At 39.7% G+C, this 24,859-nt stretch overlaps 1 pseudogene; it reads left to right on the plus strand.

Moving 5' to 3' along the window:
• Positions 1–21,543: 21,543 nt before the first annotated feature.
• LOC114208149 (large ribosomal subunit protein eL8 pseudogene) lies at positions 21,544–22,342 on the plus strand (annotated as a pseudogene).
• Positions 22,343–24,859: the final 2,517 nt, after the last annotated feature.

Consider the following 24,859-nt stretch of genomic DNA (forward strand, 5'->3'; position numbering starts at 1 on the left):
CAGAAACTTCTGAAAAAATGAGGAATGCCACAAATCTCCTGTCCCAGGGAAGTTCTATGGCTATGAAAAAGACTGAAAGTCAGCGTCCAGATGGATCTGCACAAAACCTTAGTCCATTAGTTTCCCCTATATATTTACGTTCTCACAGTTTACCACCCTTGAGAGCCTAAAACCCTTTTCCTTTGCCTTGTCAGTTCTCTACTAATGTATTGTTCTTTTGTTAAGACGCTATATAAGCCCAAGTTCTAGCCACCTGTTTGAGTTACTCTTCGTCGGGATTTCTCCTGCACTATGAGCGCCGTGCATGTTGATAAATTGTTTGGTTTTCTCTTGTCAATCTGTCTTCTGCCATTCTAATTTTACAAGGCTCCAGCCAGAGAAACTGGGAGGTAGAAGGAAAAAGAACTTTTTCCTCCTTTCAGTCACAACAAATTATCTGACATGTTTTGGAAAGAAAACAATATGTACTTTTAGTAAATTTGTCTCCTAATTTTAATTGACCAATCTCAACTGATTTTGTACACACACACACACACACACACACACTACGCACACACTACACAATCTTCAGCACCCAAAAGTAAAACATGAACTTATCATTGAACCCTTATTTGGATTCACAAAGACCCAATGCACTCCGAGTAAGGAAAAATTAAATGAAACAAGACTTGGACTTTGATGATGATGACGATCATGACAATGATGGTGATGATGAGATGATGATGATAACAAACTTTTGTTTGTTAATTACATGTATTGTGCCACATAATGCTCTGGGTGTTTTACATGCACTGGCTTATTTGGCCCTCACATTAGCCCTTGTGACATGGATATTTGTCCCCCTATTGCAGAAAGAGAAACAGACAGAAGGTAGAGTGACTTGCAGAGCATCATGACTCCAGCGGTACAATGTGTGATATGGCAGATTAATTAGACCAAATGGCATAAGAGTAAAAGATGAAACCTGTAGCTCAGGGCTGGTAGCTTATTATGAATGGGGAAACAAATGAAGGCCACTCAGGTGAGAACACCCAGAGGCTATTTATTCAGAGGTTACTCTACCAAGGGAGTTAGGTACCATCACTTGCTCTTGGCATGGTGGAAAACTGGCAGAATGGGGAGTGGAAAAGCTTTACAGTGGTATGCTCTGATTAGAAACTGTTGGCATGGAAAAGCTAGAGGTGCACTGACTAGAAGCAGGGCATCTTATATGTTTGGTTTGGGGAAAGTATTTGGCTTTCTCTGATTGGTCCTGGGTTTGAGGTGAAAAATAGGGAAGTTGGCAGTCATTGACCAAGTCCTGATGATTCTGGGCAGATTGCTGTAGAAGCTGTGGTTTAGCTTCTCAGGCTGGTTGCTACAGAGACTGTGGGTCAGAATCCCATTGTCGTATTTGATCAGTTTGTATACTTAGTGTCTCTAGAGGATAAAGAAGTCACCCAGTTTATCTTAATTCTGCTAATAATAGTTTGCTTCTGTTTAATGGTAATGCTGATAAAATGTTATTTAGGTTATCATTCTATATATGTACACCACGAGGTTTCCTGCAGTAAAAAGTGAAATAAATAGTACAAAAAAATATATATACATATGATATATATATATTCACAAAAGAAGGTTAATTCTAAGAAAAATGAAAAGGTTAGTACCTCTACTAGTTCCTATATTATTTTTATTGAGAAAGTTCATTTTAAAATGTGTTATTACAATAGACTTAGACTTTTCTCCAAAAGCCATTCTCCAGTACTCTCATTTTAGCTGGGCATGTGCTCCTGTTAATTGAAGACAGCATTTCCCATCCTCCCTTGCAGCCAGGGGTGGCCATGTAAGTGAGCGATGAGTGCAGTTTTTCATGCTTCACTTACATGAGAGAAATAAACTTCTATCTTGTGTAAGCCACTGTTATTTTGAGCCCCTGTTACACTCCACTAATCTACACTCAATAATACAATGTTTAATTTTTCTCTTGTGCACAGTTCTGGCCTTGAAACTGTGATTTTTTTTGAAACTAATTGAGATCAAGGGGAAAAAGTTATTTAGAGATAAATATTCAAAAATGGGTTTTCTACATGGAGCAGGTACCCTTCAATGAAAAACAAAAGGTACTTTTCAAGTGTACAAAAATTCTTTTAAAAATTTGTATATAAATGTGTGCCTGTCACCTGTCCAGAAAAAAAAGGTAAATGTTTGGTGAAAATACATTCATAATTATGTTTCATGCATTCTCATGGTGAGCCAAATATTTTAAATATACTGAAATAAAATTTTATTAAGATGCTATATCAAAATAGTACATTACTTACTTCCTATTTCAGATATGACTTTGTGTAAATAAGGATTACTTTCCTACGCAGGTATAAATAGGAGCTAAGCACATGGCTGGGAACCACCAACCACCAATTTTTTAAGTCTTGCAAGAGAAAAAAAAAAAAAAAGAATTGATGAAGCAGAAGCTGTGTTCCCAGCACTTCGGTAAGGAAAACAATTCAAGCGCAAGAATGAGGAGGGGAAAAATACAGGCTCAGAAGAGAAATTCTCAAAACCAAGCACATCCCCAAGGACATGTCAACTCTGCTCAAAGGCAGATATCAAGAAAGAGACTAAATATTCCAGTTAGGGAAAAAAAAGCATCAGACTGGATAAAACAACAAAACTAGTCTATATGCTGCTTATAAGAGATAAATCTTAAATATAAGGGTGCTCAAAGGTTGAAAATAAAGAGAAAAAGATAGTTCTTGCAAATATTGACCAAAAGAAAACTGGTGTCATTATAATAACAAGAAGCATTACTAGAAATAAAAAGGAACACTTCATAATGGTAAAAGGGTCAATTTACCAGGAAAATATAAAAATTCTAAGTTGATATGCATCTCATAACAAAGCCTCAGAACATATGAACCAAAAATTTACCGAGTTATAATGAGAACTAGGAAAATCTGCAATCAAGTGGGAAATTTCACATTCTTTTCTTAGAAACTGACAGAACAAGCAGTTAAAAATATATATATATATCAGTATGGGGGGGGCCTGGGTGGCTCAGTCGTTAAGCGTCTGCCTTCAGCTCAGGTCGTGATCCCAGGGTCCTGGGATCCAGCCCCGCGTCGGGCTTCCTGCTCTGCGGGAAGCCTGCTTCTCCCTCTTCCTCTGCCTGCAGCTCCCCGCGCCTGTACTCTGTTTCTCTCTCTCTCTCTCTCTCTCTCTCTCTCTGTCAATAAATAAATAAAATCTTTAAACAAAAAATATCAGTATGGAGGTGTAAGATGGATATGATTAACAAACTTGACCTAATTAATATATGAAGAAAATGGCACCTACCAACTGCAGATACTCATTCTTTTCAAGAGCACTTGGAACATTTACCATATTTGATGCTATGCTGAGTCATTAAGCAAGTGTTAACAAATCGTTTTTTTTAAATAACTGAAATGAGAGCATCTGTTTTCTGACCATAGGGAAATTGAGGAAGAAACCAGTAGCTAAAAAATTACTATAAATTCCTCACATTTGGAAATTAATCAATATAATTGTGAAGAAATCAAACTGGAAATTAGAAAATATTTCAAACCAAATGGTAATAAAAATATGACATTTCCAATTTGGGGGATATAGCTAAAGCTAAAATCAATAATCCAAGTGTTCATCTCTATAAATTATGAAAAGGATAACAAATTAAACTCAACTAAAAGGAAGGGTATTATGAATATTAGAAATTAATGAAAGAGAAAAGAGATGTTCAATAAATGTCAGTACTACCAAAAGTTAGTTCTCCGAAAACGAATAAAATAGATAAATCCTCAGGATGCCTGTGTGGCTCAGTCAGTTAAGCGCCTGCTTTCGGCTCAGGTCATGATCCCAGGGTCCTGGGATCAAGCCCCGTCTCAGGTTTCTTGCTCAGCGGGGAGTCTGCTTCTCCTCCTCCCTCTGCCTGCCCCACCCCCTGCTTGTGCTCTCTCTCTCTCTCTCTCTCTCTCCCTCCCTCCCTCCCTCTCTCTCTGACAAATGAGTAAATAAAATCTTTAAAAAAATAGGTAAATTCTTGAAAAGGCCAACCAAGAAAAGAAAAGAAGAAGCACAAATAAAATATCAGAAATGAAAAAAGAACATCAGTACAGAGCCACCCAGCATTAAAATGATTAAAGCATATTATGAACATTTTGTCGATAAACTTGAAATTTTATTTGAAATGGACAAATTCCTAGAAAAATATGAAATCCAAAGCCAACAAAAGAACTAGACGTAGAAATTTTGAATAATTTTATGTCTACATGAGGTGTTCCTGCTCTGGATTCCATCTGTAGCCATATCAAGGAGGTTGCTCCTGCAGTTATTTGTCCTTTTTCCAGTATCACAGATATTTTCCCCCTTGTTTGCTGGATCATTGCTATCAGCATGCAAACATGGGCTCATGTGAACAATTTTATCTTTCAGTCTTTTGTTTTACAGCTAGCACTTCTTTTTTTTCTTTGTTTAAGATTTCATTTTTAAGTAATCTCCACACCCAACATGGGGCTCGAACTCACAACCCCAAGATCAAGCGTCGCATGTTCTACCAACTGAGCCAGCCATATGCTCCTACACCTAGCACTTCATGAGTTCTATTGAAGCTGTTAAAGCTTTCTGATCTAGCATAGTCATTTTCCACCTGAGCAAATTAAGATTAACTTTCTAAAGTTATATGGGCAGTTAGTGATCCACTCAACCTTTCAACCTTTTGGATTCCAAGTCTAGTGCTCTTCTCAATTTTTAAATTATTATTTCCCTCTTCAAATTTATTAACATAGATTTTTAAACTTCATTGGTAAATCACTAAAATTCTCCTTTAGTGTTGCCAACATGAGTTGTGTTTATTTTTTGATGTTACTTAGTATGGTCAAAATGATTCACATTATACTAAGTATCTTGTATGATTTTATGGGGTTTGGGAATCACAACGAAAATCCCACTGCACAACTATAGAACAAGGTTAACTCTAGTACAGTATCTATCTAACTATACTAACTATAGTACAGTATCACAGCTAGGATCTTGACATTGACATAGTCAGGGTATAGAAGGTTTCCAACACCACAGAATCATCTGGTGTCTTTTTATATCCACACCCACAGTGTCCTACCCCGAATGGTTACTGATGCCCTAGCAACCATGAATCTCTTCTCCATTTCTATACTTTGTTATTTTAAGAATGTTGTATTAAATGGAATCATACAGTAAGTAACCTTTTGGCACTGGCCTATTTCACTCAGCATAATTCTCTGGAGACTCATCCAGGTTGTTATATGTACCAATAATTTGCTTTTTGTTTGTGTGTTTTCTTTGGGTAAATATCCAGTAACGGAATGACTGGATCATAGGGTAGTTCTATTTTTAAGTTTTTGAGGAAACTCCATACCGTTTTCCACAGTGGCTGCACCAGTTTGCATTCCCACCAACAGTGCATGAGGTTTTTTCCTCCACAACCTCACCAACACTTGTTTCCTATGTTTTTGATCTTCACCATTCTGACAGGTGTGAGGTGATATCTCAATGTGGTTTTAAGTTACATTTCCCTGATGATTAATGATGTTGAGCATCTTTTCATCAGCCCATTGGCTATCTGTATTGAAAACTGTCTTTTCAAGTCCTATGCCCATTTTTAATCAGATTATTAGGGGTTTTTTTTTGTTTTGTTTTTTGTTTTTTGGTTTTTTTTTTGGTTTTGAGTTGTATAAGTTCTCTATATAGTTAGGGTATTAACCCTTAATCAGATATATCATTTGCAAATATATGCTCCCATTCAGTAGGTTGTCTTTCCATTTTACTGATAGTTTCCTCGCCATGCAAAAGCTTTTCATTTTGTTGTAGTCCCAGTAGTTTAATTTTGCTTTTGCTTCCCTTGCCTGAGGAGATATATCTAGAAAAATGTTTCTATGGCCAATGTCAAAAAAATTACTGCCTTTACGTTCTCTTCTGGGATTTTTATGGTTTCTGGTCTCACCTTTAGGTCTTTAATCCATTTGGAGTTTATTTTTGTGTGTGGTTTAAGAAAGTGGTCCAGTTTTCCCAGCACCATTTATGAAGAGACCATCTTTTCCCCATTGCATATTCCTGCGTCCTTTGTCATAGATTAATTGATCATATAAGCTTAGGTTTATTTCTGGGCTCTCTATTCTGTCCTCTTAATTTCTGTGTCTACATTTGTGCCAATACCATACTGTTTTGAGTATTACAGTTGGGTAGTAATTTGCTTTTTATTGCTAAGAACTCTCCTAATTATTATTTTTTTTTTTTAGGAGTTTATGAATCATGGGAAAGTGTTTCCATTCTTTTTTATTCAGAAAAAAAATGTCCAACTTACAGAGAGTTATGTAAACATGACAGGGAACTTCTGAATACCTTTTAAACAGATTCGTTAATTTACACTATTTTGTCACATTTGATTAATCTCTTTATCTGTGTATGTGTATACATATACACATACTATCATTTTATTAATGAGCCATTTGAGCACTTTAGGACTTCATTAGACTTTACTGACTGACACCATGTCCTTCTATGGATATCCCATTAGGGAACACTGAGATCTCTCTGCCTCCTTTTGGTAACAGGAATTTGGGTCACCAGGTCAAGATATTTTCCAGTTTCTTCTCTGTAAAGTTACTATGCTTTCCCCATTCATTGTGACTAATAAGCAATTGGGGCAAAGGTGCTTTAAAATCACACAAATATCCTAATCCTCATCAAACAGCCTAAATTTAATGTATATTGGTTATCCATTGCTTTGGAAACACAGTTGATTTTCTGGTACGTTAGCTTCCTATCCTGCAATCTTTTTTTTTTTTTATTGTTATGTTAATCACCATATATTACCTCATTAGTTTTTGGTGCAGTGTTCCATGATTCATTGTTTGTTCATAACACCCAGTGCTCCATGCAGAACGTGCCCTCCTCAATACCCATCACCAGGCTAACCCATCCCCCTACCCCCCTCCCCTCTAGAACCCTCAGTTTGTTTTTCAGAGTCCATCATCTCTCATGGTTCGTCTCCCCCTCTGACATACTCCCCTTTTCTTCCTCTCCTGTTATCTTCTTCTTTTTCTTTTTTCTTAAAATATGTTGCGTTATTTGTTTCAGAAGTACAGAACTGTGATTCAACAGTCTTGCACAATTCACAGCGCTCACCGTAGCACATACCCTCCCCAATGTCTATCACCCAGCCACCCCATCCCTCCCACCCCCAACCACTCCAGTAACACTCAGTTTCTTTCCTGAGATTAAGAATTCCTCATATCAGTGAGGTCATGTGATACATGTCTTTCTCTGATTGACTTATTTCACTCAGCATAACACCCTCCAGTTCCATCCACGTCGTTGCAAATGGCAAGATCTCATTCCTTTTGATGGCTGCATAATATTCCATTGTGTATATATACCACCTCTTCTTTATCCATTCATCTGTCGATGGGCATCTTGGCTCTTTCCACAGTTTGGCTATGGTGGACATTGCTGCTATAAACATTGGGGTACACGTACCCCTTCGGGTCCCTACATTTGTATCTTTGTGGTAAATACCCAGTAGTGCAATTGCTGGATCGAACGGTAGCTCTAATTTCAACTGTTTGAGGAACCTCCATACCGCTTTCCAGAGTGGTTGCACCAGCTTGCATTCCCACCAACAGTGTAGGAGGGTTCCCCTTTCTCCACATCCCCGCCAACATCTGTCGTTCCCTGACTTGTTAATTTTACCCATTCTGACGGGTGTGAGGTGGTATCTCACTGAGGTTTTGATTTGGATTTCCCTGATGCCGAGCGATGTTGAGCACTTTTTCATGTGCCTGTTGGCCATTTGGATGTCTTCTTTGGAGAAATGTCTGTTCATGTCTTCTGCCCATTTCTTGATTGGATTATTTGTTCTTTGGGTGTTGAGTTTGATAAGTTCTTTATAGATTTTGGATACTAGCCCTTTATCTGATATGTCATTTGCAAATATTTTCTCCCATTCTGTCGGTTGTCTTTTGGTTTTGTGGACTGTTTCTTTTGCTGTGCAAAAGCTTTTTATCTTGATGAAATCCCAATAGTTCATTTTTGCCCTGGCTTCCCGTGCCTTTGGCGATGTTTCTAGGAAGAAGTTGCTGCGGCTAAGGTCGAAAAGGTTGCTACCTGTGTTCTCCTTTAGGATTTTGATGGACTCCTGTCTCACGTTTAGGTCTTTCAACCATTTGGAGTCTATTTTTGTGTGTGGTGTAAGGAAATGGTCCAGTTTCATTCTTCTGCATGTGGCTGTCCAATTTTCCCAACACCATTTGTTGAAGAGACTGTCTCTTTTCCATTGGACATTCTTTCCTGCTTTGTCAAAGATAAGTTGACCATAGAGTTGAGGGTCCATTTCTGGGCTCTCGATTCTGTTCCATTGATCGATGTGTCTGTTTTTGTGCCAGTACCATACTGTCTTGATGATGACAGCTTTGTAATAGAGCTGGAAGTCCGGAATTGTGATGCCGCCAGCTTTGCTTTTCTTTTTCAGTATTCCTCTGGCTATTCTGGGTCTCTTCTGGTTCCATACAAATTTTAGGATTATTTGTTCCATTTCTTTGAAAAAAGTGGATGGTATTTTGATGGGGATTGCATTGAATGTGTAGATTGCTCTAGGTAGCATTGACATCTTCACAATGTTGATTCTCCCAATCCATGAGCATGGAACGTTTTTCCATTTCTTTGTGTCTTCTTCAATTTCTTTCATGAGTATTTTATAGTTTTCTGAGTACAGATCCTTTGCCTCTTTGGTTAGATTTATTCCTAGGTATCTAATGGTTTTGGGTGCAATTGTAAATGGGATCGACTCCTTGATTTGTCTCTCTTCTGTCTTGTTGTTGGTGTATAGGAATGCCACTGATTTCTGTGCATTGATTTTATATCCTGCTACTTTACTGAATTCCTGTATGAGTTCTAGCAGTTTTGGGGTGGAGTCTTTTGGATTTTCCACATACAGTATCATATCATCTGCAAAGAGTGAGAGTTTGACTTCCTCCTTGCCGATTTGGATGCCTTTGATTTCTTTTTGTTGTCTAATTGCTGTGGCTAGGACTTCTAATACTATGTTGAATAGCAGTGGTGAGAGTGGACATCCCTGCCACGTTCCTGACCTTAGGGGAAAAGCTCTCAGCCTTTCCCCATTGAGAATGATATTCGCTGTAGGTTTTTCATAGATGGCTTTTATGATATTGAGGTATGTACCCTCTATCCCTATACTCTGAAGAGTTTTGATCAAGAAAGGATGCTGTACTTTGTCAAATGCTTTTTCTGCATCTATTGAGAGGATCCTATGATTCTTGTTCTTTCTTTTGTTAATGTATTGTATCACGTTGATTGATTTGCGGATGTTGAACCAGCCTTGCAGCCCAGGGATAAATCCCACTTGGTCGTGGTGAATAATCCTTTTAATGTACTGTTGGATCCTATTGGCTAGTATTTTGGTGAGAATTTTTGCATCCATGTTCATCAAGGATATTGGTCTGTAATTCTCTTTTTTGATGGGGTCTTTGTCTGGTTTTGGGATCAAGGTAATGCTGGCCTCATAAAATGAGTTTGGAAGTTTTCCTTCCATTTCTATTTTTTGGAACAGTTTCAGGAGAATAGGTATTAATTCTTCTTGAAATGTCTGATAGAATTCCCCTGGGAAGCCATCTGGCCCTGGGCTTTTGTTTCTTGGGAGATTTTTGATGACTGCTTCAATTTCCTTAGTGGTTATAGGTCTGTTCAGGTTTTCTATTTCTTCCTGGTTCAATTTTGGTAGTTGATACATCTCTAGGAATGCACCCATTTCTTCCAGGTTATCTAATTTGCTGGCATAGAGTTGCTCATAATATGTTCTTAGAATTGTTTGTATTTCTTTGGTGTTGGTTGTGATCTCTCCTCTTTCATTCATGATTTTGTTGATTTGGGTCATTTCTCTTTTCTTTTTGATCAGTCTGGCCAGGGGTTTATCAATCTTGTTAATTCTTTCAAAGAACCAGCTCCTAGTTTCGTTGATCTGTTCTACTGTTCTTTTGGTTTCTAGTTCATTGATTTCTGCTCTGATCTTTATGATTTCTCTTCTCCTGCTGGGTTTAGGCTTTATTTGCTGTTCTTTCTCCAGCTCCTTTAGGTGTAGGGTTAGGTTGTGTATTTGAGACCTTTCTTGTTTCTTGAGAAAGGCTTGTATTGCTATATACTTTCCTCTCAGGACTGCCTTTGCTGTATCCTAAAGATTTTGAACAGTTGTGTTTTCATTTTCATTGGTTTCCATGAATTTTTTTAATTCTTCTTTAATTTCGTGGTTGGCCCATTCATTCTTTAGTAGGATGCTCTTTAGCCTCCATGTATTTGAGTTCTTTCCGACTTTCCTCTTGTGGTTGAGTTCTAGTTTCAAAGCATTGTGGTCTGAAAATATGCAGGGAATGATCCCAATCTTTTGGTACCGATTGAGACCTGATTTGTGACCTAGGATGTGATCAATTCTGGAGAACGTTCCATGGGCACTAGAAAAGAATGTGTATTCCGTTGCTTTGGGATGGAATGTTCTGAATATGTCTGTGAAGTCCATTTGGTCCAGTGTGTCATTTAAAGTCTTTATTTCCTTGTTGATCTTTTGCTTAGATGATCTGTCCATTTCAGTCAGAGGGGTGTTAAAGTCCCCCGCTATTATTGTATTGTTGTCAATGTGTTTCTTTGCTATTGTTATTAATTGCCTTATATAATTGGCTGCTCCCATGTTCGGGGCATAGATATTTACAATTGTTAGATCTTCTTGTTGGATAGACCCTTTAAGTAGGATATAGTGTCCTTCCTCATCTCTTATTACAGTCTTTGTTTTAAAATCTAGTTTGTCTGATATAAGGATTGCCACGCCAGCTTTCTTTTGGTGTCCATTAGCATGGTAAATGGTTTTCCACCCCCTCACTTTCAATCTGGGGGTGTCTTTGGGTCTAAAATGAGTCTCTTGCAGACAGCATATTGATGGGTCTTGTTTTTTAATCCAATCTGATAGCCTGTGTCTTTTGATTGGGGCATTTAGCCCATTTACATTCAGGGTAACTATTGAAAGGTATGAATTTAGTGCCATTGTATTACCTGTAAGGTGACTGTTAACTGTCTGTTGTCTGTGTTCTTTTCTGCTCTGTGCTGCTTTTAGGTTCTCTGTTTGCTTAGAGGACCCCTCTCAATATTTCTTGGAGGGCTGGTTTCGTGTTTGCAAACTCCTTTAGTTTTTGTTTGTTCTGGAAGCTTTTTATCTCTCCTTCTATTTTCAATGATAGCCTAGCTGGATATAGTATTCTTGGCTGCATATTTTTCTCGTTTAGTGCTCTGAAGATATCTTGCCAGTCCTTTCTGGCCTGCCAGGTCTCTGTGGATAGGTCTGTTGCCAATCTAATGTTTCTACCATTGTAGGTTACATATCTCTTCTCCCGAGCTGCTTTCAGGATTTTCTCTTTGTCTCTGAGACTCGTAAGTTTTACTATTAGATGTCGGGGTGTTGACCTATTATTATTGATTTTGAGAGGGGTTCTCTGTGCCTCCTGGATTTTAATGCCTGTTTCCTTCCTCACATTAGGGAAGTTCTCTGCTATAATTTGCTCCAATATACCTTCTGCCCCTCTCTCTCTCTCTTCTTCTTCTGGGATCCCAATTATTCTAATGTTGTTTCGTCTTATCATATCACTTATCTCTCGATTCTGCCCTCGTGATCCTGTAGTTGTTTCTCTCTCTTTTTCTCAGCCTCTTTATCTTCCATCATTTGGTCTTCTATATCGCTGATTCTCTCTTCTGCCTCATTTATCCTAGCATTTAGTGCCCCCATTTTGGATTGCACCTCATCAATAGCCTTTTTGATTTCGATTTGGTTAGATTTTAGTTCTTTTATTTCTCCAGAAAGGGTTTCTCTAATAACTTCCACGCTTTTTTCAAGCCCAGCTAGTATCTTTAAAGTCATGATTCTGAACTCTAGGTCCGACATCGTACTAATGTCCGTATTGAGTAGGTCCCTGGCTGATGGTACTACCTCTTGTTCTTTTTGCTGAGGTGATTTCTTTCATCTTGTCATTTTGTCCAGAGGAGAATAGATGAATGAGAGAACAAAATGCTAACAGGTTTACAACGTCCCCAGCAAATATACTGTATACAAATCAGAAAAGACCTGAAACCAGGGGAAAAGAAAGGGAAAGAAAGAAAAAAGAAAGAGAAAAAGAAAAAAAAAACATAAAAACAAAAACAAAACAATACAAAAAAGGCAGAATATGATCAAATATGATCAGGCTAGTGCATAGATCAGTGCCACACACTAGATTTTGGGCGTATTTTGGTCCGTTAGAAAAAAGTGCCTCCTAAAATTTTAAAGGAAGAAAGACATATATGTACAAAATAAGGGTTGATACAATGAAGGGATGGAAGATGACTGTAAAGATGAAAATTATAAAAGATTTTATAAAAGGACTTGGTAAGATAAGTTGTTTGAAAAAAGAAAGAAGATTTAAGAAAAAAAAAAGGAAAAAGGGAGAGAATGTGATCAGGCAGGAGACTAGAACAAAGCCATACACTAGTGATTTAGGGTATATTTTGATCTGTTAGAAGAAACTGTACCTCAAAATTTTAAAGAGAGAACAACTTATATATATATGCCAAAAATAAGGGTAACTACAATGAAGGGATAAAATATGACTCTAAAAATGAAAAATAAAAAATGTTTTTTTTTTTTTTAAAAAAAGGGATTTATAAGATGTTGGTTGAAAAAGGGAAAAAGAAAAATAAAAAAAAAAACAGTGAACAAAAATTAACTTTGATGAAATAATGAATCATGGTTAAAAAAAAAAAAAAAGCCTTGAATCTATGTGCAGTACTCCCCTAGCGCTGGAGTTCTCCTATTCTCCTTGATCGATCAACTTGGTCTTGGCTTGCTGGCTGTTTGTGCTGATCTTCTGGGGGAGGGGCCTGTTGCTGTGGTTTCCAAATGTCTTTGCCGGAGGCGGAATTGCCCCGCCCTTGTCGGTCCGGGCTAAGGAAGCTGCTCCGGTTTGCTCTCAGGAGCTTTTGTTCCCTGCAGGCTCTTGGTACAGCTTTGGAGGACCAGGGCAGAAATGGTGGCCTCCCAATCTCCACTCGGAGGAGCTGAGAACTCGGGGCCCCGCTCCTCAGTGTGCCCCCAGAGAAAAGCAGTCACTTCCGTGTCCCCGGTCTCTGGCCGCACTCCGTGCTCACCCGGCCTGTGACCGAGCTTTGCTATCTCTGGCACCCGACCCCGCACGGAGTCTCCAAACCCAGCAGATCCCTGCAGTGCGTTCCCGCACCACTCCTCCCCGGGAAGGAAGGGGAGTCTCCCCGGATCTGCCGCTTGTTGGGTCCCTGCTGGAGGAGCAGTGGCCCGACTGGGCCGCAGATCACAGTTTATGGCGACCCCGAGCTGAGAGCCCGCGACTCTGCTCCGTCTCTGCAGCCGGCTTCCCCGCTCTGATACCTGGGAGCTCTGGCGCACTCAGGCACCCCCGGTCTCTCTGTGACCCCAAGGGTCCTGAGACCACACTGTCCCGGGAGGATTCCACCCCCCCTTAGCCACTGGAGCGACGTCCCTCAGCGGAGCCAACTTCTAAAAGGTCCGATTTTGTGCTCCGCGGCTCTATCACTTGCCAGAAGCGGCCGATGGAGGCCCCTCCCCCGCCGTCTATCCTCCCGAATATCGCCTCGGATTCACTTCTCCGCACGCCCTACCTTCCAGTAAGTGGTCGCTTCTCTGTTCAGAGAGTTGTTGCTACTCTCCTGTTCGATCTTCTGTTGAGTTCGTAGGTGTTCAGAATGGTTTGATCCCTATTCAGCTGAATTCCTGAGACCAGACGAAATCTAGGTCTCCTACTCCTCCGCCATCTTGCTCCGCCACCCCTCTCCTAATTATTTTTGACATTGTAGGAACAGTGACATTTATCAATAGGTGTCACACTTTAAGGAATCACACAACAGTGATTTAATGATACCATTTGTTACTTCTGTTTCATGTAAGTCTGAAAAGCAGTGTTGAAAAGTCATTTAGGTTAAATTGAGATCACTTCAGTAGAGGAGGTGTACAACAGCAATGGAATCCCCTTGGTAAAGTCAGTTTATAACATTCCATATACATTTACAAAGTTGTAAATTTTAGAAAATACAGCTTTTATTTGACATAATTGTCTCATAATTTAAAAACCCTCTTATCCATAATAATTACCAAACACCGAGGCTCACCTGAAAATATGAGCACTTGCAGTAGCCATGATGATATGAAGTGCTCTACTGAAGAGATATACTGACTGTCGTGTGCTCTAGTCCCTTGGAGATTGTCTGCTTGCTTTTTTTTTTAATTCTTTATTTAAACTCAGTTTAGTTAACATGTCCTGTATTATTAGTTTCAGGGGTAGAGTTTAGTGATCCATCAGTTGCAGATAACACCCAGTGCTCATTACATCAAGTGCCCTCCTTCATGCCCATCACCCAATTACCCATCCCCCCACCCACCTCCCCTCCAGCAACCCTCAGTTTGTTTCCTATAGTTAAGAATCTCTTATGGTTTGCTTCCCTCTCTATTTTCATCTTATTTTATTTTTCCTTCCCTTCCCCTATGTTCATGTATTTAGTTTCTTAAATTCCACATATGAGTGAGATCATATGGTATTTGTCTTTCTCTGATTGACTTATTTCACTTAGCATAATACACTCTAGCTCCATCCATGTCATTGTAAATGGTAAGATTTCATTCTTTTTGCTGGTTGAGTAATATTCTATTATATGTATATATATATATATATGTGTGTGTCTGTGTGTGTGTGTGTGTGTATACTTTTTGCTGGTTGAGTGATATTCTAATATATATATATATATACATCTTCTTTATCCATTCATCTGTCAATGGACATCTGGGCTCTTTCTGTAGTTTGAGAATTGTATCCTGGAATTCTCTGGCTACCTCAGATGCATATTTGGGGGCATTTCTTCTGTTTCTCCACGTCATCTAAATCTCAGCCTCTGGGACCAGGGTTTGGACGGGCACAGAATTCCTCAGACAGGCACAGCTTGGAATTCTTCCCAGGAAGGGCCAAATAGCCCTGGAGGGCCAGAAATGCCAGGGACACCTGGCCTTATATTAAAGTAGAGGAAGAGAGGGGGCAAGAGCATTTGGAGACATAAAAGAGAATGGGGGCAGAGAGTAAATATTTTGTTATATATTGCTACATTAAAAAAAATTACCACAAATTTATGGGCTTAAAACAGACAATGTATTTATTGTCTTACAATTTTTATGGGTCAGAATTGTTAACAAAAATGAACAAACCTTTTAAAAATTTTTAAAGAGAAAGGGAAAGAGTTTTATCCAAGCTCAAGTCAGGACAGTTGCCAAGGATACACAACCTTCACAAAGAAGAGAGTGCTCCAGGGAAGGGACTTTTGGTGCAGGGTTATATATGTTTTTCTACATGAAAAGTTACAAATTATCATGATGAAGGACATTCCAGAAAGTTACAGACTTTCTCTTATGTTTTTAGTAATACAAAGCTGCATGCCTTTAATCTGATGGGAACCCGGGAGGTTTCTTTGTTTTTCTTATCTTTATGTTCAGAATGCTCCTTTTTGGTTATTACTTATTTATTTTTTTAACAAAACAGACAAACAATGTGTGCTTGAGGCAGAAATAGAGCCACGCTTTGAGGTTTTGCTGAGTCATTTTGACCTTAGTAAATGTTAAGCATAGCTTCCCTGGGAGCCCAGGAGCAGGGCACGCCAACATCAAAAGTTCAACATTTCCTTTAGCATTTCCCCCCTTTTGATCAATAATCTCGCCTCAGAAAGCATGGATGATCAACTCTATGTTTTTATGTCCCTTCGTGCCAGAGTGATCAGCTTGTCTGCCCTGGGTCCATCAAGCCCCTCTTTGCTAGATCTGAATATATATATATTTTACCTAGGGTTTCTCATTGGGTGGAACATATTGTAACATAAATGGTGGGAAGCTTAAAAGAGATGTATGTTCTCTATTTAAAGTCCAATTGACAAGCAAACATAGAATGTGTGCTTGGCTTAGAGCATCTGGTTTTATATTTGGTAAAGCATTTTTAACAAAACACATGGACAGTAAAAGAATTCAAATAAGTACAATTTGTTTTCTTTTTTAAAGATTTTATTTATTTATTTGACAGAGAGAGAGACAGCGAGAGAGGGAACACAAGCAAGGGTAGTGGGAGGGGGAGAAGCAGGCTTCCCATGGAACGGAGAGCTGGATGCGGGGCTCGATGCGGGCTCAATGCAGGGCTCGATCCCAGGATCCTGGGATCATGACCTGAGCTGAAGGTAGACACTTAATGACTGAGCCACCCAGGCGCCCCATCAAATAAGTACAATTTGAAGGAACCAATGCAGCATTGGAATAGACTTGAATAGACAGGAGGAAAAAAAAATCTAAAGAATCCTTTATATACACCTTGATAAAGGAATAGGGAAACTTATGATTATTTATGAGGAAAGATGGAGCATGTGCGTTGAGCAAACATCTATGTAAGGTATATCCCCATGTTTACTTTGGGGTGGAGACTTAACACCGGAGCAGGGGAAAATTCAGTCCCTGACATCAGGAGGTTACCTTAGGACAAGGAGAAGGGGTTATGGGCGTGCTCCAAAAGCTGGTGTAACCTGGATGGGGTCTTAGGCTTGTCTCTGGAAAGGAATTCAGGGCCTTGCTCATTCCTAGGTTGGAACCGTATCAGTTGACCTTGAGTCCAAGCTTCTGCAGAGACAGCTAAAGAGACTGTTAGTGGGGTCTGAAAAGACACAATAGCTGATTAGGGGGAGATAGTTCTCTGAAAAACAAGCTCTAGACTTTTTGCTAATTTAATCTCGTTAACCCTATGGGGCACGGTTTCAATTCCCCCCTGAGTTATGATCATTTTTCAATCTTGAAGAATCGGAATGATGACCTCTCTGGTATTTCCTTATCTCTTCAGGTAAGGTAAGTTTTGGATGAAGAGCATTTTCTGTAAATCTCAGCTGTAACATGCCTATATGCTGAATTAGTCAAAAAGAAGACTTTATTTAGAATTTGAATTTCTAGGAAGTCTGTTAAAATATAAATGTAAATATAAATATAAACATAAAGATAAAGATAAAGGCACCCCTATATATGGCTCAATTGGTTAAGCTTCCAACCCTTGATTTTGGCTCAGGTCATGATCTCAAGATCGTGAGATGGAGCCCCATGTTGGGCTCTGTGCTGGGCGTGGAGCCTGCTTAAGATTCTCTCTCTTCCTCTCCTTCTGCCTCTCTCCCCCCCTCCCTCTCTCATTCTCTCTCTCTCAATATATATTTCAAGGCACATGCCTAAATAAGATCACAGATCATTACGAAACTTAAGACTTAATTATCGGTTTAACCAAGATAGCCATAAGAGATTGTATAAAAGGCTATATAGTTGTTAGCAAAACTTAGCCCATTTAATATTAAGGAGTTTTAGTTTTCTTAATTAAAGACCTGATAAAAACAAATATAGAAATTTTGTTTTTCTGGGCAGGTCAGGGGAAAAAAATACTGTTTATAATTTCAAGAGCAGATGAACAATCCAAAAAAACCTTGTCTTTTTAACAGAGAGAAAAGCCAGATCTCAAACCTGTGTACTTTTATTTTTTTAAATATTTTATTTTTAAATAATCTAATAACCCACACCCAATGTGGGGCTCAAACTCAACCCTGAGATCAAGAGTGGCCTGCTCCACCCACTGAGCCAGCCAGGCGCCCCTATGCCAGTGTACTTTTAAAATTCTCTTATTCCAATCTTAGTTGGTCCTGACTGTGCATAAAGTTCTTTTCCAAAGATTTCCCTTCACAAACTTTCTGCAACGTTTTTTTTTTCTTTTCATTCAGACTTGGTCCTAAGTTTTACCTCTCTAAATAGTCTCATTTCAGGACAAAATTACTTTCTTTTCCTTTAGCAAAAATGTATTGTCATTCCTTATACCTTTCTCACACATCTACTTTCCTACATACAGATTTACTTTCCTTATCATTTTCCAGCGGTCTTAATTACATGTGGCAGAATTTTAACTTTCAGAAACCTTAGTCTCCAGTGAAAAGAAATAGTAACCAATTGTGAACTATGACACCAGAATTCTTTAGATTGGCAAATTTATGAATATATGCCATAATTTTCTTAGAAAAGTGCAATTTTTAAGAAACCATAAAATAAGTTTACTAACAGACCCAAATATCTTTAGTTTTTCTGTAATAAGATAAGATAGACAAATCTTACGGTTTAGTAATTAATGTTTCAGTATTTTATCTTATTTGGAAAAGACTTAGATATTCAATGAATTCAACCCAATTTATCATTTAATTTAGCAAAACTTCAAAGTTTGGGGTTGCTAAAGAGTTTGAAAGCTATTTTAAAATTTATCTGTAAACCGTTTTAGTTATTTAACCTATTGGCTCTTAACAATTACTCATGAAAACTTTATGAGACAGACAAAAAAAATCAACCATCCTTTTAAGTCATGTTTTTCTTCACAAATTACAATAGAGATAACACACGTTTATTTGGCTTGAGTAAACCTTGGCAGAACGAAAGTTTTATATTTAATGCTGAGAACTCTAAAGACATGTCTATTTTAATTGGACCAACAACCTTGGATTAGCTTCAATACCGAACGCGCTGCGCCCGCGTCCACTAACAAGTCAACCGGTTTGTCTCCCACTGTCAGGTCTTCCCTGGGGCTCCTGTGGGGAAATGGGAAGCGAGCGGTTTAAGTCCAGGGGAGCGCTTAGGCCCCTGCGTGCTGATTTGGGAGACGCTTCGGTTTGAACCTCACGAGGAGGTGGCCCAACAGCTTCGAGTGCTCTTTGCTCCTTGCTGGTGAGGGTAGGAGGAGCGGGAGCGGATGGTGCGGGCGTGCAGGTGCTGAGGGTGTTACAGGGGCGGCCGCGCGAGCAGAGCAGCCCGGGAGCTGGTGCCCGGGCAGGAGGAGGGGGGAAGCAGAGGCAGCAGGGGTGCTACTCGCAAGACCAGAGGCAGATTTAAACTTTTGAACTGACATTCTCTATTTTTTGATCTCCATCTCCTGTCTTTTCCTCTTGCAAAATGGGCTTTTTCTCTGGGTGCCTTTCAGCCCTCGGGAAAAGGTTGAGGAGCGGGCAGTGGGTCGGGCATTGATTCTGGTGCTTGTGCGTGGAGAGGGGGGTGGATTTAGGATTTCTAGTGTCTGCCCATCTTCCTCCTCCTCTCCCTCATTATTCTGACTATTGGGAAGGGGATGAGGTGTCTACAATTTTTGTTCATCTTTATCTCTTCGGATCATCATCCGGGTCTCTTCCTGGGATGCATCTTTATTATGGAGTAACATAAAGATCTGGACGTGGGGAATTTTATCTGAGAGCATGTGAACTTGAAAAACATTTGGTTTAGTTTTTGTCTTTCTGAGTTGTAGAATGCCCAATTTTAACATGCACTTGCCTTTAAATCAATGAAATAGAGCCCCGTTCCAAATCAGCTTTAGCAATACATATGGAGGTAGAGAAAATATCTCACATTCATAACACACATGGACACATGGACACAGATAAGATGCAAACAAAACTTAGCCTTTGTTTCACTAATATTTGTGTAGAGGACATTCAAGACCCAATTTCCAACTAGCCCCCTTTTATTAAAACAAAACGAATTATAAGACAGCATTATAATTTATGGATCCATGAATTTGTTATTTTGCATGGCCTGTTTCATGCAAAGATCTCACAAGCTGCAGCAACAGACAAAACACACGAAGCCCAGAGCACCTCTGTGATCGTTGGTTTTCCCCCCAGAAGCTGACGGCTTCACTGACTGAACCACATGGGTTCCTAGTTTCTGGTTACTTAGTCTTAACTAAGTTTCTCTCACTGTGTTTCTCTCACTGTGTGTGCATACCAGAAAACTAATACAGACATGTCAAAAGAACCTGATTTGGGCCATCTGAGATACAGGTCATCCTGACATTTTCCCATTTAAATAAGCACTTGCAAGTATAGGCTCCCTATGTATTGTACATATAGCCTGCTATAGTTTTCCATGGGTGTTGTTGGTTTTCTGGCGGTGGTCCAGCTTTTGAAGCACAGTTCCCCATTCCTTTCAGTTTCAGCTTTATTTTTAGAATAAGACTTGAATAAAATCTAAGGATATCAAGTGTGGTGGGTCCAGAGGGTGCTGCTTGTGACAGTCACTTCCAAATGGTCTCGATACACCCTCTTATGTGTCTCGGGTTTCTCTCAGTGAGGTTTCATCCAGGGGCTCGGAGCACTGGATGATCAATCCTTATGTGTGCATCCCCAGACGAGCCAATCATTAATTACCTTATGAGATGGGAAATTCCTGTGGGACCACTACACTTCTCCAGGAATATCCTCAGACACCTCCTCTAGGCTTTCAGTCCCCCGGAAGCAGCATTCGGCTAGAAGGAGCAAATTTCCCTGCTCTTTGGAGCTGAGTGAGTTAGTCTCTCATATTTCTAGCCAGAAAATTTACTCAAGCCTTATATTAATAAGATTGGTATAATGCCAAATTAAAACAACCAACCCGGGGCCCCTGGGTGGCTCAGTCGGTGGGCAGCTGCCTTCGGCTCAGGTCATGATCCCGGGGTCCTGGGATCCGGCCCCGCATCCGGCTCCCTGCTCCATGGGAGTCTGCTTGTGTTCCCTCTCTTGCTGTGTCTCTCTCTGTCAAATAAATAAATAAAATCTTTACCAAAAAAAAACAAAAAAACAAAAAAACAAAACAAAAAACCAACCAACCCATCAACTCCTACCCCTCTGGTTATTCCCACCTTCAGAACATTACTGGTAACCCTCAATAGCTCGAATAAAAGTCAGGACCATCAGCTCAAATTGAGGAGGTCCAGATAGCAGGAGAACTCACCTGGTATGGCTGTGAGGAGCTGAGACGTCGGACGGGCACAAAGGGCCAGTGCTGGTACCGAGCACTGAGCTCCAGAGGACCCCCGGGTGATCTCAGAAGACTTGCTCTGATATCCTGGCTACTACACCAGGAAATGTTGACACAAAATGAGTTTTACTTGAGCCCAAGTTAGGACAGCTACCTGGGATACACAATTTTCACAAAAAGAAAGTGTTCTAATTTTTAATTTTGCACAACTTCAGGAGAAAACTAAGAAGTAAATAAGTTGGAATTTATAAAGTTACTAATTATTAAACTCTTATCACGTGAAAACACATAAAAGCACATAAAGCTGAATTTAAGAATCTGTTGTATACATAACTAGGAACATAATTTATAGCCAAAAAGCAGAAAATAGGAAGTATGAGAACAGGAATCTTATTTTAGGATTATAAAAGTATTGAAGAAGAAAATAATGGAAATTGTACTAAAAGTAGAGGGGTGGAGGGGAGAAAAGCAAGTACTTTGGAATGTTTGGAAATGTGCTTACAGGTAACCTGAAATTCAGAGGTCACAACCCAGAGTTCAGAGGTCAAGGAACAGTGTTTTGATGACTGTCAGCCTTTCACCAATGTTTAAAAAAGGAGTCTGTTCTCCTCCAACCTTCCAAGATGCCTGAAGGAAAGAAGGCTAGGGAAGAAGGTGTGCTGAGTCCCTGCCATCTTGAAGAGATAAGAGGCCAAGGAGGTGTTACATCCCCTGACTAAGAAAAGGCCCAAGAATTTTGACATTTGGACGAGACATCCAGCCTGAAAGGGATCGCTCTCTGCTTTGTTAAATGGCCCTACTACATCCAGCTGCAGTGGCAAAGGGCAATTCTGTATAAGCACCTGGAAGAACCTCCCGCCATTAACCAGTTCACTCAGGCCTTGGACCACCAAATAGCTACTCAACGGCTTAAGCTGGCCCACAAATACAGATTAGAGACAAAGCAAGAGAAGAACAGAGACTGTTGGCAAGGGCAGAGAAGAAAGCTGCTGTCTAAGGAGATGTCCCCACTAAGAGGCTATCTGTCCGTCAAGCAGGGGTTAATACTGTCCCCATCTTAGTGGAATACAAGAAGGCTCAGCTGGTAATGATTGCACCTGACGTGGATCCCGTTGAGCTGGTTGTCTTCCTGCCTGTGCTCTGTGTCATAAGATGGGGGTTCCCTACTGCGTTATCAAGGGGAAGGCAGGCTGGGTCCACAGGAAGACCTGCACCACTGTCGCACTCACACAGGTTAGCTTGGAAGACAAAGGAGCTCTGGCTAAGCAAGTGGAAGCTATCAGGACCAACGACAATGACAGATATGATGAGATCCACCCTCACTGGGGAGGCAACATCCCAGGTCCAAAGCCGGTGGCTCGCATTGCCAAGCTGGAAAAGGCAAAGGCTAAAGAACTGGCCACCAAACCAGGCTAAGTGTACACTGTTGGATTTTCTGTACATAAACGTAATAAAAACTGTCTTTCCACCAGTGTCAGAAAAAAAAAGTAGAATCTGATGGGTTATAATTAAATCACATGAAAACTAATTGTGAGAAGCAATGGCTTTGCACATGTTCAAATTTGAGATAAAAATCACCTCCCGGTTCCATTAAGTTATGGTAAGATGGCAGGCAGGCGAGAGATGGGAAGAGGGGGAAGGAGGAAGAAAAGAAAGAAAATGAGAGAGAAAAAGGGGGAGGGACGGAATGAGGAAGAGGAAGAGGGGAAGGAGGAGGAAAGAAGAGGGAAGAAGGAAGGGAGGAAGGAAGGAAGGAAGGAAGGAAGGGAGGGAGGAAGGAAGGATGCCTGTCAGCAGCTGGCTTTTATCAGGTACTTTACCACAAGGCGTTCTTTAGTTTTCTCTTCACTCCCTGGGCACTCTTCCACCCAGGTCTTCTCCATCTGACAGTTTCTCGGAATTAGTACCACCAGACTCACGAAAGACTCTGAGTCTTTTATCCAAATCAAAGAGTTATTGGTATGATGAACCAACCACACTGATGACTAAAATCTTAAGAAGTAGGTTATAAATTTTAAAAAACATGCAAGCCACAGTTAGAAGAGTATTTTTGACTTGTTTTAAACTGTTGTTCCTCCAGCAATGGAATAAGCCCACCTTCTGCTACTAAATATGCGTGGCTCAAATAATATTTAAAGAGTACTTTTAAATCAGAGTTCCATAAATTCTTTTCCTGCTTCTTAAGTTTGAACTATTACATTAAATGGAAGGCAAGGAAAGAGACTAAGTAGGGACCGTGAAGAGTACCCATTCTTTCATCCTGCACGAACAGATAGGCAACCTTGGTTTTCACATTTCACCTGAATGCAGCCACCTTCTAGGAGAGTTGTCAGTTATTTTCAATACCCATAAAACTAACTGCCTTGTCTAGGAATACTAGACTTGTGTGGCAGTCTCACTTTTGCGTTTATTAACTCTATCATTAAAGATCTCAAAATCCATGGGCCAGGGGAATACATGTAGTATTTGTTATCCAGAGCCATTTGTAGAACTGAAAAATCTTTTTTTCTGTCACGGATTTGTACTCTTATGTGATCTATCAGATTTTCTACAAGACAGAGAAATTCCCTATCATTATTATTCCCTGTCAGAATTATGCCATATAATTTATGGTCTACATCAGGATGCTTATGAGGTACAGAAAGAAAGCTTTTTAAAATTACTTCAGTTCAACAGGTGTAAACCAGAAGGTAGACATCATCTGATGAAGAGACGTGGCCTGGATGTTATCCTAATCAGAAAAGCAGTTTGTAGAGAATCAGTGGTTTTAGAACACTTAACTTAAGGGTAACTTTAAAATTATTCATTATTAAAGAAAATGAGGAGAAAAACTATCTGTTTGAATGAAGTAGACAGTCAAAAAGGGAAAATGGAGGACTTAAAAAGAAGAATAAAGAAGAAACAAGATATATTAGAACCAAGAGGAAATAAATATATTTATGAAGTCCATCTACTATAAGATACAGAATCAGAAAAAGAACATATTAGGATAGGATAATATAGGGAAAAAAATACAAGTTAGATAAAAAACACAAAAGTTAAGAAGAAAAACTTCAAAAGTCAGGAAGAAATCTTATCAAACCAGTTTACTTCTCAGAGAGATAGAAAATGTCTTCTCTAAAACCACTGTGTATTGTTCAGTGTGACTGCTTAAGGCTGCCATGCATGGTTGTTCAAGTTGTGCACTACACAAAGGTCCTACATCTAAATGAGTGCTGTTTACATCATAGATATTGTGGTAACTAGCTTCTACGATGGCCTCCAATAATCCCAGCCTGCTAGTACCAGTTCCATGTGTAGTCTCCTCTACACTGAGTGAGGCCGACTGTAACCGATAGGATATTGTGAAAATGATGATGCGTGACTTCAGAGAATGGGTCTGAAAACACACCGAGGCATCCATCTTCTTCCTCAAATCACTTGCTTTGGAAGAAGCTAGATGTCAGGATCTTAGGATGTTCAAAGAGACCTAAGGAGAGGGCTCCTGAGTGAGGAACTGTAGCCTCCTGCCAATAGCATGTGAGGACGTCATGTTGGAAGCAGATTTTCCAGCTTCAGTGAAGGCTCCAGGTCCCTGTAGCCTTGGCTGACATCTTGACTGCAATCCCAGGAGATACCTCCAGCCAGAACGAGCCAGCCAAGACGCTTTCAATTTCCTGGTCTGCAGAAACTGTGTGAGATGATAAATGTATATTGCTGTCTAAGGTCACTAAGTTTTCAGGTAATTTGTTAGGCAGCAATAGATAACTAATATAGATATCTTCGTTACTTTGGATGAGTTGTGTAATTATAGTGATAATTGTCTAACAGACAGCACGGATGTATCTTATTCTAACAAAATCAGTGTATTATAATTTTCCAACAGATGAGATTAAGGGTCAGTTTCTAACTTGACTGATAGTTTGTGTTCCACTTTATGAAAAAGGTAAGAAC

The sequence above is a fragment of the Eumetopias jubatus genome, unplaced genomic scaffold (assembly GCF_037043125.1).
Source record: "Eumetopias jubatus isolate StellerSeaLion01/CBP00866 unplaced genomic scaffold, mEumJub1_p1.0 scaffold_2, whole genome shotgun sequence".
NCBI lineage: Eukaryota > Metazoa > Chordata > Mammalia > Carnivora > Otariidae > Eumetopias > Eumetopias jubatus.